This window comes from Lygodium microphyllum, chromosome 11 (genome assembly GCF_053477565.2).
Source record: "Lygodium microphyllum isolate KBCC chromosome 11, Lygodium_microphyllum_v1.1.10, whole genome shotgun sequence".
NCBI lineage: Eukaryota > Viridiplantae > Streptophyta > Polypodiopsida > Schizaeales > Lygodiaceae > Lygodium > Lygodium microphyllum.
Window position 1 is genome coordinate 78,806,404 of NC_141145.1, and position 16,566 is coordinate 78,822,969.

The following is a 16,566-nucleotide window of genomic DNA, read 5'->3' on the forward strand; positions in this document are numbered from 1 at the left end:
CAACCGGCTTAACCTTTTTATCAACTGTTTTATATTTTGTGTCAACCTTGGCATTATTCAAGCACTCTTTCCTTTGCTGCAATTTCTGCAAATTTTCAGCATCTTTCAACTCTGTTGGCTGAAAAATTTCAGCCTTTAGCTCTATAGACTGCATGGGTGCAGCCTGAAACTCTGTATGCAGAAATTTTTCTGCATTCAACTCTGTTGGCTGAATGAATTCAGCCCTCGGCTCAATGGACTGCATAGACGCATCCTGAAATTCTGTATGCAGAAATTTTTCTGCATTCAACTCTGTTGGCTGAATGGATTCAGCCCTCTGCAATTCTATTAGCTGATCAAGATCAGCCATAAATTCAGTTTGCTGAGTTTTCTCAGCCTCTAACTCTGTTTGCAGCATAAAACCAGAAATTTCCTGAAACATATCCAAGGTTTGCACAGGTATGATCTTTGAACCCTTGCATATATCAGTTTTCAGCATTGCACTCATCTCAAACAATGTATCTGCATAAGACATCCCTCCATACAATCCATCCACATGCTCTTCTGCTTGCAAAATACCTGCATTCTTCAACTCTTTCTCCTTACGACCAATGTACTGCCTGGCAGCTCTAGGCAAATCTGAAATTTTCTGATTAGAGCCCACACAAGTCATAGTAGAAGTTTGAACTTTCCCTCTTCTCGCTATCTCCAAGGCAGAAGACCATAAAGCAGAGTCTCCATCAGATTTCTGCTCAAGCTGGACTCCAAAAGCTGAAGCATCTCCTCTAACACTCACATAAGCTGATCGCGCAGCCATATCATCAACAAGCTTCTTCATACCTCCCTTACCAAAGTTCGTGTCAAGAGGAGCGCCAGTCTCTGTCAGCCATATCTTCCCATCTTGTCCCCAGAACACTACATTCTTCTTACGTGCTTCCTGAAAAGCATCACAATCTCTGCAGTGTTGGTGCTCTGTACTATCACACCAAATACATCGTCGCCCTTTTCTTTGACTAGCTGGAAAAGCAGTCACTGGAGCAGGTGCTACAGCAGGTACTGACATAAGTTGCTCCTTTAACTTACCAACTTCAGCTTTGACTACTTCAATCGTCAAATCCGCCAAGCCTTTAATAACATCATCTACAGATAAGGGCACTGGAGCAGCTGGAACTGGTGGATTCACAACAGGAGGAGTAGGCTTAGACAAAGAAGCAGCAGGGGTAGAAGAAGAAGTCTCCAAGGATTTCTCAGGAACTAATCCTGTATTTCGATGCAATCTGACTCTCCTGCGCTGCTTCTTGACAAGAGCATTCACAGCATCAATGACATGTCTCCACTCAGTCTTTAAACCTGAATCAGTAGCTTGATCTTCCAAAAGATCATCCAACTTTTCCTGCAAATCAGCATCTGCAGCTTGCAAAAATAACTCCACTTTCTGCATCTCCAAAGCTTGCTGTTCAGTCCCATCCAACTGATCATAACGGCTTTCAAACTCTCGCAGAAGAGCGGTAACAGAAAGTCCCTTATTAGGCATAGAAACCCATGCTAAAAAATTCCTGCGATTCATAAGACCTGTATCCTCCAGGAAATATTCATCTTTTAATGCCTTTTTAAATTCAGCCCAACCTGCATGTGCCTCTTGAATTTCTGCAATTCGACCTTCAAGAGCGCGCACCACGATCCGCAAGAAGTAGCGGCTCCAAACATCTTGAGAAACCCCAAAAAACTTCATCTTTTCTTCATACAAATGCAGGTAAGTTGACACTTGCTGGCCATTAAACTGCTTCATCTCCTGTTGGACAGCTTTCAAAGCTTCCATAGCATCACTGTCTCGTTTTGCATGAACTTGTTGCTGCATATACATGGTAAATGACTGAAACAGGTTCTTCATAACATTATCATCTGTCATCTCTTCTTGCGAGTCTCCCATCTTGCTGATGACGCAGCACTTTCACGTCGGGTTCACCAGAAATGTCAAAGAGTTCGTGCAAGAGCTGCAGAACACGGGGTTCAAGGTACAGCAAGAAATGAGGCTAACAAGAAGAACTCAAATGTTGGATGTCATCAAAAGCAAAGAACTATATTGCCTATACCGATCACCTCCTCGACTACTCAATGGCCATCACCTAGAATCCTTGGCACTAATACAATATTCAGTGTCTTTGAAATGCACTCCTTGGGATTTGGGAGGAGAATCGGAAAGAAAAGCACTAGACCCAAGCCATTTCCAACAATTATGAGCAAAGGCCTTAAAGGAGATCTCAGTTCAGTTTTCCTAACAATGTTGATCACATTCTCCTCATTTGTCAGACATCCTTGCCATGTCTAGGCAGGCCCCTTCTGCCCAGAACAGAGGAATCAGTTACATGACATCGTGACATCCTTGTCCCAAGAATTTTCCGCTGAACACCACAAGATAATTTCCCACTTACTGGCCAATACAACAAACCAATGCATTCTCTGTAATTTTCAGCATGTTTCCAAGTCAGTAAGCACTAGTTCAGCTTGCTAAAACAGTACCAAACCATGCTTTGCCAGATTTAGCACCACTCCAGACAAACCATGTCCTGCAGAGTACAGCATACTTCATCTCATCTTGTAAATTGACAACAAATTTAAAACTGTATCAGCCTTGATCCAGAACAGGTTTGCCCATGAAAAAAAAACTCGCTAATGAAAGTTGAACCTGCTTACAAGCCTTCGCATCATACAAATCAATTCCAGGAAGTAACACACTGGATACTTATCTCAATCCCTTGCTGTGTCCTCTGACTGCAAAGGTGACGGACAACCTCAAATCCAAATCACTTTGCGGAGATCATTGCAGTTTACTTGCATCTATGAGCCATTTACCTAACTTCATTGGTCTCTGTTTAGAATAAGAGCACTCTATTTACAGCGTATTCCCCAAAGTACAGAGATCCACAGCACAAAAGCCAAAGCTGCTACAAGCTTAACCTGCCTTGGCAACATGTGTTTATCATCTTTGTCTCTTCTTTCTCTACCAGTGCAAGAGTCAGGCAGAGTCTTTCACCTCCTTTGATGCCTGCAGATCCTCGTTGATGTCTGTTGAAGTTCTTCCACCTGAGCAGAGGGGTCCCTTCCAACTTGTTCCAAACCGGTGCTTCGTCTCCGTAGCAGTTCGGATGGGCATCAGCAGCCATGGCCAAGCTTCTGCATGAGCTCCTGGAGCCAAGGGTTTCTAACTCTATCCACTTTGGCCAAATCAGCCTGCAGCCACTTATACTGAATAGAGTCCCTACTGAAGTCAGTGTATGATCCTAGTTTCAAAGCATGCACACCAGAAACCTCAAAAGAACAATAAAGGTTGGAGTCTGATCCACTCTCTTTGTAGGGCCTTTTTCATCTTGTATTATAAGATCTGAATGGTTCAATAACCAGCGGAATTTCCTCCATCTCATGAGTCCCTTCAGTGATCATCCATGGCCGTGAACTAGCCAAGGGCTCAACAAGTTTTCCAAACGAGTTCCAGCGGCTTGAATAAAGTCAGCATAGGAAAGATCTCCTGGGAGTATAGAAACATCATAATCTGAGCTCGCAACTTGATTCAAGGTTGAGGAAGTCCAATCTGTCTGCTCTGAAAGATCTCCTGGAGAACTAAAGCCCAATTGTAAAGGGCATCATAATCTTGAGGATTCCTCTGTACTATGTTAGCACACCTTTTTGTAACAAACGCTTGAATTCACTGCCGAGAGTGTACTTCATCTCCAAATGCAAAAGGTAGTGGAGGTGGAGGAGGAAGGATCAATAAGATTAGTCTTGCTGTGGTTCGCTTAAGTTAGTCTCTGCAACGGTGTTTCTGTCTTCTTCAAGACATCAAATCCAACTTTTTTCTGCCTCTTTCTTACGACGATCAAGCTGAATCTCATGGAATTAAGCTGCAAGCTGTCGTTCGTCAAGTGTCAAAGTGGTGGATACATAAGCTCTGATGTTGGCAGTTTCATCCAGCCAATAATCATTTCTTTGGGATTCACCCGCTGATGCCGCTCAAACATACACCGATGATACTCTATATCCACAGCTACCTGTTCAGACGATTCTTTGTGAGGCACTGCATATGAATTGCGGATAATAACGGTGCCATCAGAAGTTATCGAGCCTAGCAGAGTGCCAACGACACGATCGGACTGGTCATTGCCCTGATGTACCAGTCACAGATGATGAAAAGGACAGTGGGATAGAGTTTGGCCACCGCCCCCCCATTGAGCCAGAGTCGAGCTGCTGGATCATACTCCCTGTCGACACACCTCGTACCTCCCAATTCCGTGCCCCTTAAGCTCCCCCTTGACGATTTCAGCTCCTCCCCTTTCCAAGCCAGGTGCAGCCCGCCATTTTTGCCCTTTTCAAAAATATCCCCCTCCAAGAATAGACACAGCATCATCATCCACTTAATCTCGTAATAAGGGCATTCATTTTGGTTCATGTTCTGCATAAAGCTTTCATGGTTTTCGACCCCATACATTCTTGTCAGATAACCAAAAGATCAATTGCTTCTTCTGTTAGCTTGATTCATAACAAGCAATGGATGTATCCATAAGACTTTACAATGTAAAAGCTTTCACATATTACCCTCTGTTCATCTCCTTGCTTCTGACGTAGTGATTTTCCACAACATCTGATGTCTGACATCTCTTTGCAATCAGCATTTCAGTCCTATTGACGGAATTCATCCTCCTCGAAACCTGTTCAGCCACTGTGATGGCCTTTGTCAGTTTATATTTGCCTCTGATAGTTTATATACTATCAATCTCTCATGAGGATTTCAGTGAGAAAGGAGCAATGGTGAATGAGCCTGTAAGCAGGCTAGAGGGCAGTGCCTTGGCTGTTATTCAAAGCAGCAGGACAAAGATTCTTTGGCATCAGTTTTTCATATTTTTCTAATACACGCACATCATGCATCCAAACAAAGTCATGCGCATGCACTAAGGGAATATATACATTGGATGCGGATTATTAAAATGCATCACACAAACAATGAATCACACGTGGAGATTAACACAAATGCACAACAAAAGAAATGGAGGTGTATACGACTCGGATGCGCAGCATCACGACAACGGGGAAGAAAGTATGCTCGTGGTGATGCGACATGGTGCAATTGTAGACTCTGGCTACGCGTCAACAGCGCATGCAGCCCCTCCTTCGCTTGTTCGCAGAGTTTCGGGATTTTTCAAATCGTGATCATCTGCCATGGTTGCTTCACGAGTTATGGAACAGGGTAGAGTGATTGCCATAGCAGATTAGTTTTCATGTGTTGCTGTTGTTAACAGGTGGCTCGTTACAGGGAGATGCCATTGCACCCATGGTCTTCTTTCTTTCTACCTTTTGGACTGGTTGCGATTGCCTTGAGGGGGTTTTGTTGGCACTCATCAGGCTCTGCAACATCAGCAAAAATTCGCCTTCATTAGGAGCAAATATCATCGTCTGCAGAGTGAATTTCAGATCATGGGATCTACATGTCAATAACTTGCAGGGAATCATCCCCTCATTTTTTTGAGAATCTCCCAAACCTCCTCAAACTGGACTTGTGAAATAATAACCTCGTGGGAAGTTTTCTTAATAACAGCTAAGCTTTGTATCCAATCTCTTTCCCCTTCTTATTATCCTGGAACATAAACTGAATTCTGTTTGAAAGGAAAAATTGCAGAACAGGATACTTTAGCTTGCCTTTTCCTCTGGTGTTGAATATACTTCAGACAAATACAAGTGTTGCAAGCTCCCTTGGAAAGCCGTTCCTTACACAAATATCACTTATCTACCTATATGACATGCTGAAGCCTAATCAGAATTTATTGATTGAGTTCTGGAATTGTTGTATGGCTATTAAAAATATATGACTCGGAGTTGAATGCTAGAACTAGTTTGACGATGAGTTTAATCTCTGACATTGGATTATTCATTTGATTAATCTTCCATCTTGACATATATCAAGGTCTTCTGAAGGCGCAACTTTGCTTTCACAAACCCTTCGACACCGTAGAGCCACTAAACCCCAACCCGTGTTAAAGCCCCCTCTCCCCTTGGCCTCAAAACCCATTAAGCCTCTCCGTGGTTTTAATAGGCCTTCCTCTTGAAGGGTTTTATAACCTATTTTTCCACCCTCCCCGGGATTTAAAAATCCTTCCCGTGGTTTTTCCCAATGAAATACCTTAGGGTCCTATAAGCCCTTTTCATATTGCAAGCCCTTAATCCTTCCTTATGGGCTTCCACAAGCCTTCTCCAAGTGGGTTTATACTCCCACCCGAGATTTAAGCACCCATTCCCTCGTATGTTCCACAAAGAAGAAGACTATTGAAGCGGTGGTGGAAATCCGAAAAGGAGAGTAAAAGCTGCCTTCACGTTCGAAGGATTACAACTGCGATGCCGCGTAAGAAAGTCCAAGGAGTAACTGCGGGAGGGTCATCTCCCGATATCCATGTGGATATCTCGCTCCGAAACCAGGTTTTTCCTTCTTGGTTTTATATCGGTTTTAATTTAATCATGCAAGATGAATTGTTAGGGATAAGATATATTTTGTCCTAGTTATTTACGATAAAGGAATTTAGTTTAGTTGAACATGCAAAATGGATAAAGTATAAAACATAGTTTTCCTTCAAATAACCTTATGCACTGAAACGAATTATGAACAACATTATTTACCCACTAAAGTAGTTAAATTTTGAAGGAATAAAAACTGCATCTTGCACCATTAACCCCTATTCTTTTTACAATGAATCATCATAGAAGGTGAAATTCATGAAAGGTTTCTTACGTTGCTTAAACTCTAGGAAGTCATCATTGCTAATTGCATATCTTAGCAAGGGTAAGATTGTTTATTTGGCATGAGTTTTGTTCGCAAGGAAAAAAGGAAGATTACTTGAATTTATCTAACCTCGAAGCAATAAAGTTTAGGACTGAAAAATCAATTGTCACATAGATAACAAATCGTGCCTAGGTGATCTCGATATTACTTTCTAAAAGTTAACCCAATTAATGTAAACTTAGAAATACCTATGCTGCGAAATATGCATTGGGAATAATTTAAAAACCAAGAAACCTTTATACCTTAGACGCTTGCCTACCTTCCCTGATTGTAGGGTCAATAAATTGTAAATAAAAAAAAGAACTAGGGTTTGTCCCTGAGGTTCTTATAAAGAGACCCTAGGTCCGACAAACGTCAGCTTAAAGAAACTAAAACGGATAGTTTCATCGTATATTACGATGCAAGACTTGTGCAGCAAGTACGAAGTCATATGGACTTGTGATTGATTCACAAGAAGGAAGGTTAAATACCCTCAGCAAGGATGGCGGATCCTTACGCAAGTTATCTTGCAAAAGAATGTATTCTTTGATATCCTTCTAAATAAGGAAAGTTAAAAACCGAAAATTAAAGTATCCAATGAACTTTAGGGTTGACCAAATTAGGTTAATAGGGTATGCCCTAACCCAGAATATAAGGGACCTTGCCAAGTTGCAAGACACCCTGGAATGAGTGCTGATGCATTCGAAAGGAATGAATCATTCCTTAGCAGTTTGCCAACAACAAGATCAAGTAATGGAAGTGTTTGTGCTTACTAGAGATTTTAGAGCACTGTTTGATTTATGAATTACAAATTAAATGAATATCTATACTTTAGGTTGAACACCTGAAGGAAGAGGCAGCTTCAGTTACCCCCGACTGCATGCCTGGCCCTAACCAAGGGAGTTGTTGACCGCGCCGGGAACGTGGACCGAACCCGCCGTGAGAGGTCTCTCCGTTGAGCTTTACTTGGAGCAGGAGGACGCTTGGGTGCCAGGGGGGGCTCTGGCCGTAAATCCCTCGCCTTTCGGGTCCTACATAAAAGGCTAACATGACTCAGGATTGGATCTCGAGGCCCGATACTAGTCTACAGGCAAAAACTTGGATTAGTGGATCCCTGTGGATTACTGGATAGCCTTTGGGCGGATTATGGACAAGCCTACGGGCGGAACTCCTTGTATTTCAAAGATAAATATGATGATATATTAATAAAGAACTTGTTTGATATTATTTTTCTATGTCACGTGATAAGATTACGTGAAGGAACCAGTGCTTAACGGTTTAATTAAAGAAGCTGATTGTTATTTGTCCAAACTAATGTGTTAGATAATTACATAACTAAAACAAACCGAGGAAAGTGCAGAGGATGGACCATGGGTCCGTCCTACTGTTGGGTGGTCTCGGTTGGCCGGGAACTTTTCTCAAATCTAGAGGAACAACGGGATGATCGTCAAAGGACACGAACAACGAAAGCACAGACCTAGAGTTATATCTTACCCGATTTACGCAGACTATGCCTTATGGCAGAGAGGTTGAGCTTTGCATCCCTCTCGATTCCCATTCTCCTTGAACCAAGTGCAGCGTGAATCCGCTTCGGACCTGGTTTTTGCGTAAAGTAGTTCGCTTGGGGCCGACGCTAGTTGGTGTTAGGTAATGACCAATCAGGAAAACCCTAATTCCGGTTGATCCTAAGTGGGAATGGCCAAAATACTTCCGCTACGTGGCAGACGCAGGAAGCCCTAGATCACAAAACCCGTAACATTCCATGGGAGTGCCGGGCGAAGCTTTCTAGACATCCTTTCCGATGGACTGCTAAGACATGTCCTGGATGATATTAGTAGACAGTTACAGTTGGTATCAGAGCCAACCAACAACGGAATTATTTTATGAAATATCAATGAAATAAAGTAAAGAAATTGTTGCTATCCAAACTTTTCCTTTCCTTCAACATTGTCTTGCAAAATTACGAAGCGTGGAACAAGTTTTTGGTATTTTAGGTCATGTTTATGACTGCAATGCATTCTCCGCTTTATAGACAAAGGATTGGGATGATGAACATCCTGGAGCAGATTTATAATCCATCACCTTTGTACATAGAACGAAGATGGATGGGTGCTTCAGGAATCTACTATATAGCCGCCCACCGGTTTGCTTATCTATAGACCAACCTAAAAAGGATCAAGTGGTTGGAAGACTTGAAAGGCATGAAGCTGTTTGTTTTTGTGGAAGCTCACGTAAATTTGACTTTACATATTCGTGGTCGGAGGGTTGAGATGAACTCATATGTATATGAGGAAGTAACTCGTGTAATCCCCGCCGACAGGATTAAAGTGTTGGGCCGCCATGAGAAGTATGGATTTCAACGGAAAGGATATCTTGAACTTCCAATGACTTATCGATTCCTGAAGATCCATGACCCAAAACCCTACTATTGCACAGTTCTTGTAGATAAATGTAATACAACGTTGTTCTCCCCAAACTAAATGTAACAATTGACTTATCATCACAGGGAACGTTGTATTCGAAAGGGCTATGCCCATGTAAATACAAATAAATACTTCTTTTTATCAATGTCTGGCTATGCATAAGAGTTGATAAAAGTTAAGTACCTACATTGTTTACGAGATAGCTGAATTAAAGATAAGCTAACGTCGATTATCATATAATAACGTTAAGAAAACCTTTATTCAGGCACAACCCTGGGTACAGGTTCCAAATTCGCCTCCTACATCAAGTACTGCTGTGATCCAAGAGAAGAAGTTCCTTCTCAAGCAGATTAAGCCACCCGAGTTTGATGGGAGAGGCAGAGTCATCCAGGCTGATGCTGAAATTTGGATTGAATCCATGGAGGATTACTTCGAAGAAGTCGGTACTGCACCCACCAATCAGGCTATGCTCACGCTAAGTTAAAACTCACCGGCGAAGCCAGACTTTAGTGGAAGCAATGGTGCAGGGATCAAGGGATCGCAGAGGAATCCGTTACCTGGGAGAAGCTGAAGAAAGCCGTGCAAGGTAGATACTTACCACCTGCATATCGCACGTAGAAAATGAATGAGTTCTACAAGCTAAAACAACTAGGACTCACTCTTGATGCATACTACTCTAAATTCGTCTCACTTTTAAAGTATGCGCCACAGATGGACATGACACAGCAGGTGTCCAAATTTTGTGCGGGCTTAAATCCACTAGTAAATACTCGTCTCGAATCTATGCATCCATCAAATCTTCAGGATGCACTCATTCGAGCAGCGCCTATAATTCAGGAGGTGCAAGCTAGACCAAGGGGTAACAAAACTTGGTCTTATAATGACCCAAACAGAGGAGCATTCAAACCTCAAATGAAGAGAGTTCAAGGTCATAATTAGGGACTAAAAAAGAAAGCAAGGATGAATAACGTCAAAAACTTTGTTCCTACTCAAAGTAATGGCCGAAACCTCCGTTGTTTCCACTGCAACGAACCCGGTCACTTCAAGAGGCGATGTCCCAAGCTCAGCGGAGGACATCACCAAGCGCCTTTCCAAGGAGCAGGCCGTGGTCAAGGAGCCGCTACCTGAGGAAGAGGAAGAACCACTTGCATTGCCAATAGGCAAGGATGCGAAGAAGAAGAAGAAGAAGAAGATCCGACCATGGAAGCAGAATTCGAAAGAGCAACAGTCCATGCCGCTTTACACAAGAAAGGGCCGAAGCGCCTGTTCTCGGTGATTCAGACACCGTCGGACTATCAAGGTAAAGGTTTCAAAACCTTGATTGATTGTGGCAGTACACATTCCTTTATCTCACCAGCATGTGCAAAAAGATTAGGAATAGCCACAGTAGAAGCACCTACCCTGCTTGTGGAATTGGAAAATGGTCGTGAAGTAACTTGTACCACGCAAACTGCTAAGGTGGAATTCTTTCTGGGAGGAAAGAAGACTTCAGTTAAATTCAGAGTCATGAATTTAGGTATCCATGAGTGTCTACTCGGAATGAATTGGCTTAAGCCCAACGATGCCCACATTCACTATGGAAAGGGTCAAGTTTCCTTTAGAAACTCTGAAAGGGAATCAGTCACAACTCAAGGTGAAGCAGGAGTGCCAAGAATCCAATTGGCCAAAGTATCTCTGATAATAAAAGGAGTCAGAAAAGGATTACCTATTTACTTGATCAAACTCAACAAGTTAGATCAAAAGCAAGAGTCTCATGAAGGACCTTCTTGGCTAAAGGAATACACGGACGTATTCCCTAAAGAGTTGACCGAACTTCCGCCTCAAAGAGAAGTGGATCATGAGATTAGGTTAGTGCTTGGAGCTACACCAATTGCCAAGAGACCTTATAGAATGTCCATACCAGAAGCAATTGAGCTGAAGGAACAACTCAAGAAACTGTTAGATCAGGGCTACATCCGGCCTAGCAATTCACCGTGGGGAGCTCCAGTACTATTCCAGAAAAAGAAAGATGGGACACTTCGACTATGTATTGATTACCGAGGGTTGAATCAATCAATAGTCAAGAACAAGTATCCTATTCCTAGAATAGATGAACTTCTTGATCGTCTTCAGGGTGTGAAGATCTTCTCCAAGATTGATCTCACGTCAGGTTACTATCAGATAAGGATCAAGGAAGAAGATATCCCAAAGACGGCCTTCAATACAAGATATGGGCACTTTGAGTTCCTGGTTATGTCATTCGGGCTTACGAATGCACCTGCTACCTTCAATAGATTAATGCAGGACATCTTTAGGCCATATCTTGATGATTTCGTGCTTGTCTTCTTCGATGACACTTTAGTCTATTCTAAATAGGAAGAAGATCATGAACCTCAACTGTGGATTGTCCTTGAGACAATGAGGTCACATAAGCTGTATGCAAAAATGAAAAAGTGTGCATTCTTCAAGCGTCAAATTGAATATCTGGGATTCATAGTATCATCAGAAGGAATATCAATAGACCCAGTCAAGGTCAGAGATGTGCTTGAATAGCCAACACCAATATCTGTCAAAGAAATACATAGCTTTCTTGGATTGACAGGATGGTATAGGGTCTTCATCAAAAACTATGCTTTGATTGCATCACCTCTAATGGACTTACTAAAGAAGCAGACTTCCATTACATGGTCAACTCCCGAACAAAATAGCTTCGACAGATTGAAGCAAAGTTTGGTATCAGCACCTATTTTAAAACTTCTAGACCTCAATAAGGAGTTCGAGGTAGTAACTGATGCTAGCATTCTTGCCTTGGGATGTGTACTTATGCAGGAAGGTCATCCAGTAGCATACTCTTCAAGGAAATTGAAGAGCCATGAAAAGAATTATGCTACGCATGATCTGGAATTGCTAGCTGTCATCCATGCTCTAAAGCTTTGGAGACACTACCTATTGGGTAACAAGTTTACTCTAGTAACCGATCATAAGAGTCTCAAATGGATATTTACCCAGAACGAGCTCAACATGAGGCAACGTCATTGGATTGAAGTATTGGAGGAATATGACTTTGAAATCAAGTACCAACTAGGGAAAGAGAATGTAGTTGCCGATGCACTTAGTCGCAAGGCATTCCTAAATTCCCTGATCTTGCAGAATCCATCAACGGCTAGGTCTCTAGCTACAAAAGTATCTATGCCAAACAACCCTATACTTGAGTTAGATAGAGAGGAAGCATGCCATGATTTGGCTTACCAAACAATACTAAAGGGAATCTCTACCAAGGAGCAGAATCAAAAGTTGCAAGCTAAGTATCATGAATTTTCCATTGATAATGGACTTGTCTACTACAGAACAAGGCTATGTATACCAGCAAGCCAGTCACTTAAGTACAAGATAATGTGGGAAGCTCATGATTCTCCTTTTACAGGACATCCTGGCTATGCTACGACTCTTAATGCAGTTAGGAAGAGCTACCATTGGGAGAGGCTCAAAGGTGATGTTCTCAAATATGTCATTGAGTGTTTGTCTTGCCAACGTATCAAAGCCGAACATGTCATGATGCCAGGGAAATTGCAACCGCTTGACATTCCCCAAATGAAATGGGAATTCATATGTATGGATTTTGTTGTAGGCATACCCCAAATCCAGGGAGGATACAACTCCATCATGGTTGTGGTTGACATGCTTACCAAGGTTGCACACCTTATTCCAGTAAAGACAAACTATAAAGCCTCCGACATTGCAAGGTTGTTTATCAAGGAGATATTCAAGCTACATGGTTTACCCAGAAGAATCATTAGTGATCGAGATTCTCTCTTCACATCACACTTCTAGAGAGCTATCTTTGAAGCTATTGAGACTCAACTCTGTTTTAGCACCGCCTACCATCCCCAAATAGATGGCCAAACAAAGCGAGTAAATCAAGTCATCGAGGATATGCTTAGGGCATACTGCTATCAAGAGCCGAAGAGGTGTATTCAATTCTTGCCTTTGGTTGAATTTGCCTACAATGCTTCTTACCAGCAAAGCATTCAGATGACCCCTTTCCAAGCTTTGTATGGTCATGACTGTCGAAGTCCCCTTAACTTTTCTGATCCAACCCTAAGGGTTGAAGTGTCAAGGCAGATGTTGGAAGAGATGAATGATCAAATAAAGTCAATAAGACAAGACATACAAGCAGCCAAGGATAGACAGAAGGCATACGCCGATTTGAAGCGTCAAGAAAGAGTCTTCGAAGAAGGAGACATGGTCTTCATTCGCGTACGCCCTAAAAAGAGTTCTCTATCCCTAGGAGATTGCAAGAAGCTAGGTCCAAGGTATTGTGGGCCATACAAAATCCTCAAATGCCTAGGACCCAATGCTTATAGATTGCAACTCCCTGAGAACCTAAAGGTTCACAATGTATTCCATATCAGCCTATTGAAAAAATATGTACCCAACCCTAACCATGTACTTGATGACCAAAAAATTGTAATGCCTAGTCAAGGAGTCCTTGAACTAAGGCTGGATAGAATCTTAGATGTTAGGGAGAGACAACTAAGATCCAGAACCTTGAGAAAATGTCTCGTCCAGTGGAAAGATTATCCCGAAGAAGATGCCACTTCGATAAAAGAAGGCACTCTCAACCATCAATATCCCCAGTTTATCTCGAGATGAGGACATCTCGATTCCTGTAAGGGGGAGAGAATGTAAAATTTCATATATTATATTTGTTTTTCTCCAGCAGCGCGTCATGCTAGAAGGAGGCAAGGCAATAGAGGAGCCAGCAAGCTCCTCGCTGGAGCTTGCTCGGCTCCACTGGCATGCTGATTGACACATAGTAGGGGGGAGGATTCCCTCCCCTCCCCTATATAAATAAGGAAGAGTTGTGAGAAGTAAGGGGGGTGCTGCGGTATCCTAAGAGGATGGGGAAGACACTGCTGCCGCCTGACGTCCATCTGCCCGTGAGAGAGGAGGACAAAGCCATCGCTCGTTCGTGTTGCCACCGAGGGAGGAGAAAGGACCACTGCCGAACGCTGTGTTGTTGCCTCTATCCTCTCTCCTCATGAGCGCCATATTCATCTGCCGCCTGCAGACTTTCACCCCCTGCCCCCCCCCCCCCCCCACGTCGTCGCATCAAATTTCCCCCCCCACGTGGCTCCTGTGATCCTATAGAAGCTTCTTGAAGCTTCTAAGGGGGGGGCTCCTCTAAGCCCCCCTTCCTATACTCATATTCCTTTTACCCTTTCACCCCCCTCATAACCCTTTTTCCCTTTCACCCCTCATACTCCTTTTAACACACCCCCAAAGCCCCTTTTTATTTCCCCCGTGTCCCCATTATTCTTTCTTTTCCCCACCTCACCCCCTCGGGTTTTTTTTAAACCCTTAACCCCTTCCCGCAGAGCCACTAAACCCCAACTCGTGTTTAAGCCCCCTCTCCCCTTGACCTCAAAACCCATTAAGCCTCTCCGTGGTTTCAATAGGCCTTCCTCTTGAAGGGTTTTATAACCTATTTTTCCACCCTCCCCGGGATTTAAAAATCCTCCCCGTGGTTTTTCCCCATGAAATACCTTAGGGTCCTATAAGCCCTTTTCATATTGCAAGCCCTTAATCCTTCCTTGTGGGCTTCCACAAGCCTTCTCCAAGTGGGTTTATACTCCCACCCGAGATTTAAGCACCCATTCCCTCGTAAGTTCCACAAAGAAGAAGAGTATTGAAGTAGTGGTGGAAATCCAAAAAGGAGAGTAAAAGCTGCCTTCATGTTCGAAGGATTACAACTATGATGCCGCGTAAGAAAGTCCAAGGAATAGCTGCGGGAGGGTCATCTCCCGGTATCCATGTGGATATCTCGCCCCAAAACTAGGTTTTTCCTTCTTGGTTTTATATCGGTTTTAATTTAATCATGCAAGATGAATTGTTAGGGATAAGATATATTTTGTCCTAGTTATTTACGATAAAGGAATTTAGTTTAGTTGAACATGCAAAATGGATAAAGTATAAAAAATAGTTTTCCTTCAAATAACCTTATGTACTGAAAAAAATTATGAGTAAGATTATTTACCCACTAAAGTAGTTAAATTTTGAAGGAATAAAAACTGCATCTTACACCATTAACCCCTATTCTTTTTACAACGAATCATCATAGAAGGTGAAATTCATGAAAGGTTTCTTACATTGCTTAAACTCTAGGAAGTCATCATTGCTAACTGCATATCTTAGCAAGGGTAAGATTGTTTATTTGGCGTGAGTTTTGTTCGCAAGGAAAAAAGGAAGATTACTTGAATTTATCTAACCTCAAGGCAATAAAGTTTAGGACTGAAAAATCAATCGTCACATAGATAACAAATCGTGCCTAGGTGATCTCGATATTACTTTCTAAAAGTTAACCCAATTAATGTAAACTTAGAAATACCTATGCTACAAAATATGCATTGGGAATAATTTAAAAACCAAGAAACGCTTATACCTTAGACACTTTCCTACCTTCCTTGATTGTAGGGTCAATAAATCGTAAATTAAAAAAGGAACTAGGGTTTGTCCCTGAGGTTCTTATAAAGAGACCCTAGGTCCGACAAACGTCAGCTTAAAGAAACTAAAACGGATTGTTTCATCGTATATTACGATGCAGGACTTGCGTAGCAAGTACGAAGTCATATGGACTTGTAATTGATTCACAAGAAGGAAGGTTAAATACCCTCAGCAAGGATGGCGGATCCTTACGCAAGTTATCTTGCAAAAGGATGTATTCTTTGATATCCTTCTAAATAAGGAAAGTTAAAAACCGAAAACTAAAGTATCCAATGAACTTTAGGGTTGACAAAATTAGGTTAATAGGGTACGCCCTAACCCAAAATATAAGGGACCTTGCCAAGTTGCAAGACACCCTGGAACGAGTGCTGATGCATTCGAAAGGAATGAATCATTCCTTAGCAGTTTGCCAACAACAAGATCGGGTAATGGAAGTTTTTGTGCTTGCTAGAGATTTTAGAGCACTGTTTGATTTATGAATTACAAATTAAATGAATATCTATACTTCAGGTTGAACACCTGAAGGAAGAGGCAGCTTCAGTCACCCCCGACTGCCTGCCTGACCCTAACCAAGGGGGTTGTTGATTGTGCCGGGAACGTGGACCGAACCCGCCACAAGAGGTCTCTCCGTTGAGCTCTACTTGGATCAGGAGGATGCTTGGGTGCCAGGGGGGCTCTGGCCGTAAATCCCTCGCCTTTCGGGTCCTGCACAAGAGGCTAACGTGACTTGAGATTGGATCTCGAGGCCCGCATAGTAGTCTACGGGCAGAAACTTGGATTAGTGGATCCCTATGGATTACTGGATAGTCTTCGGGCGGATTATGGACAAGCCTACGGGCGGAACTCCCTGTATTTCAAAGATAAATATGATGATGTGTT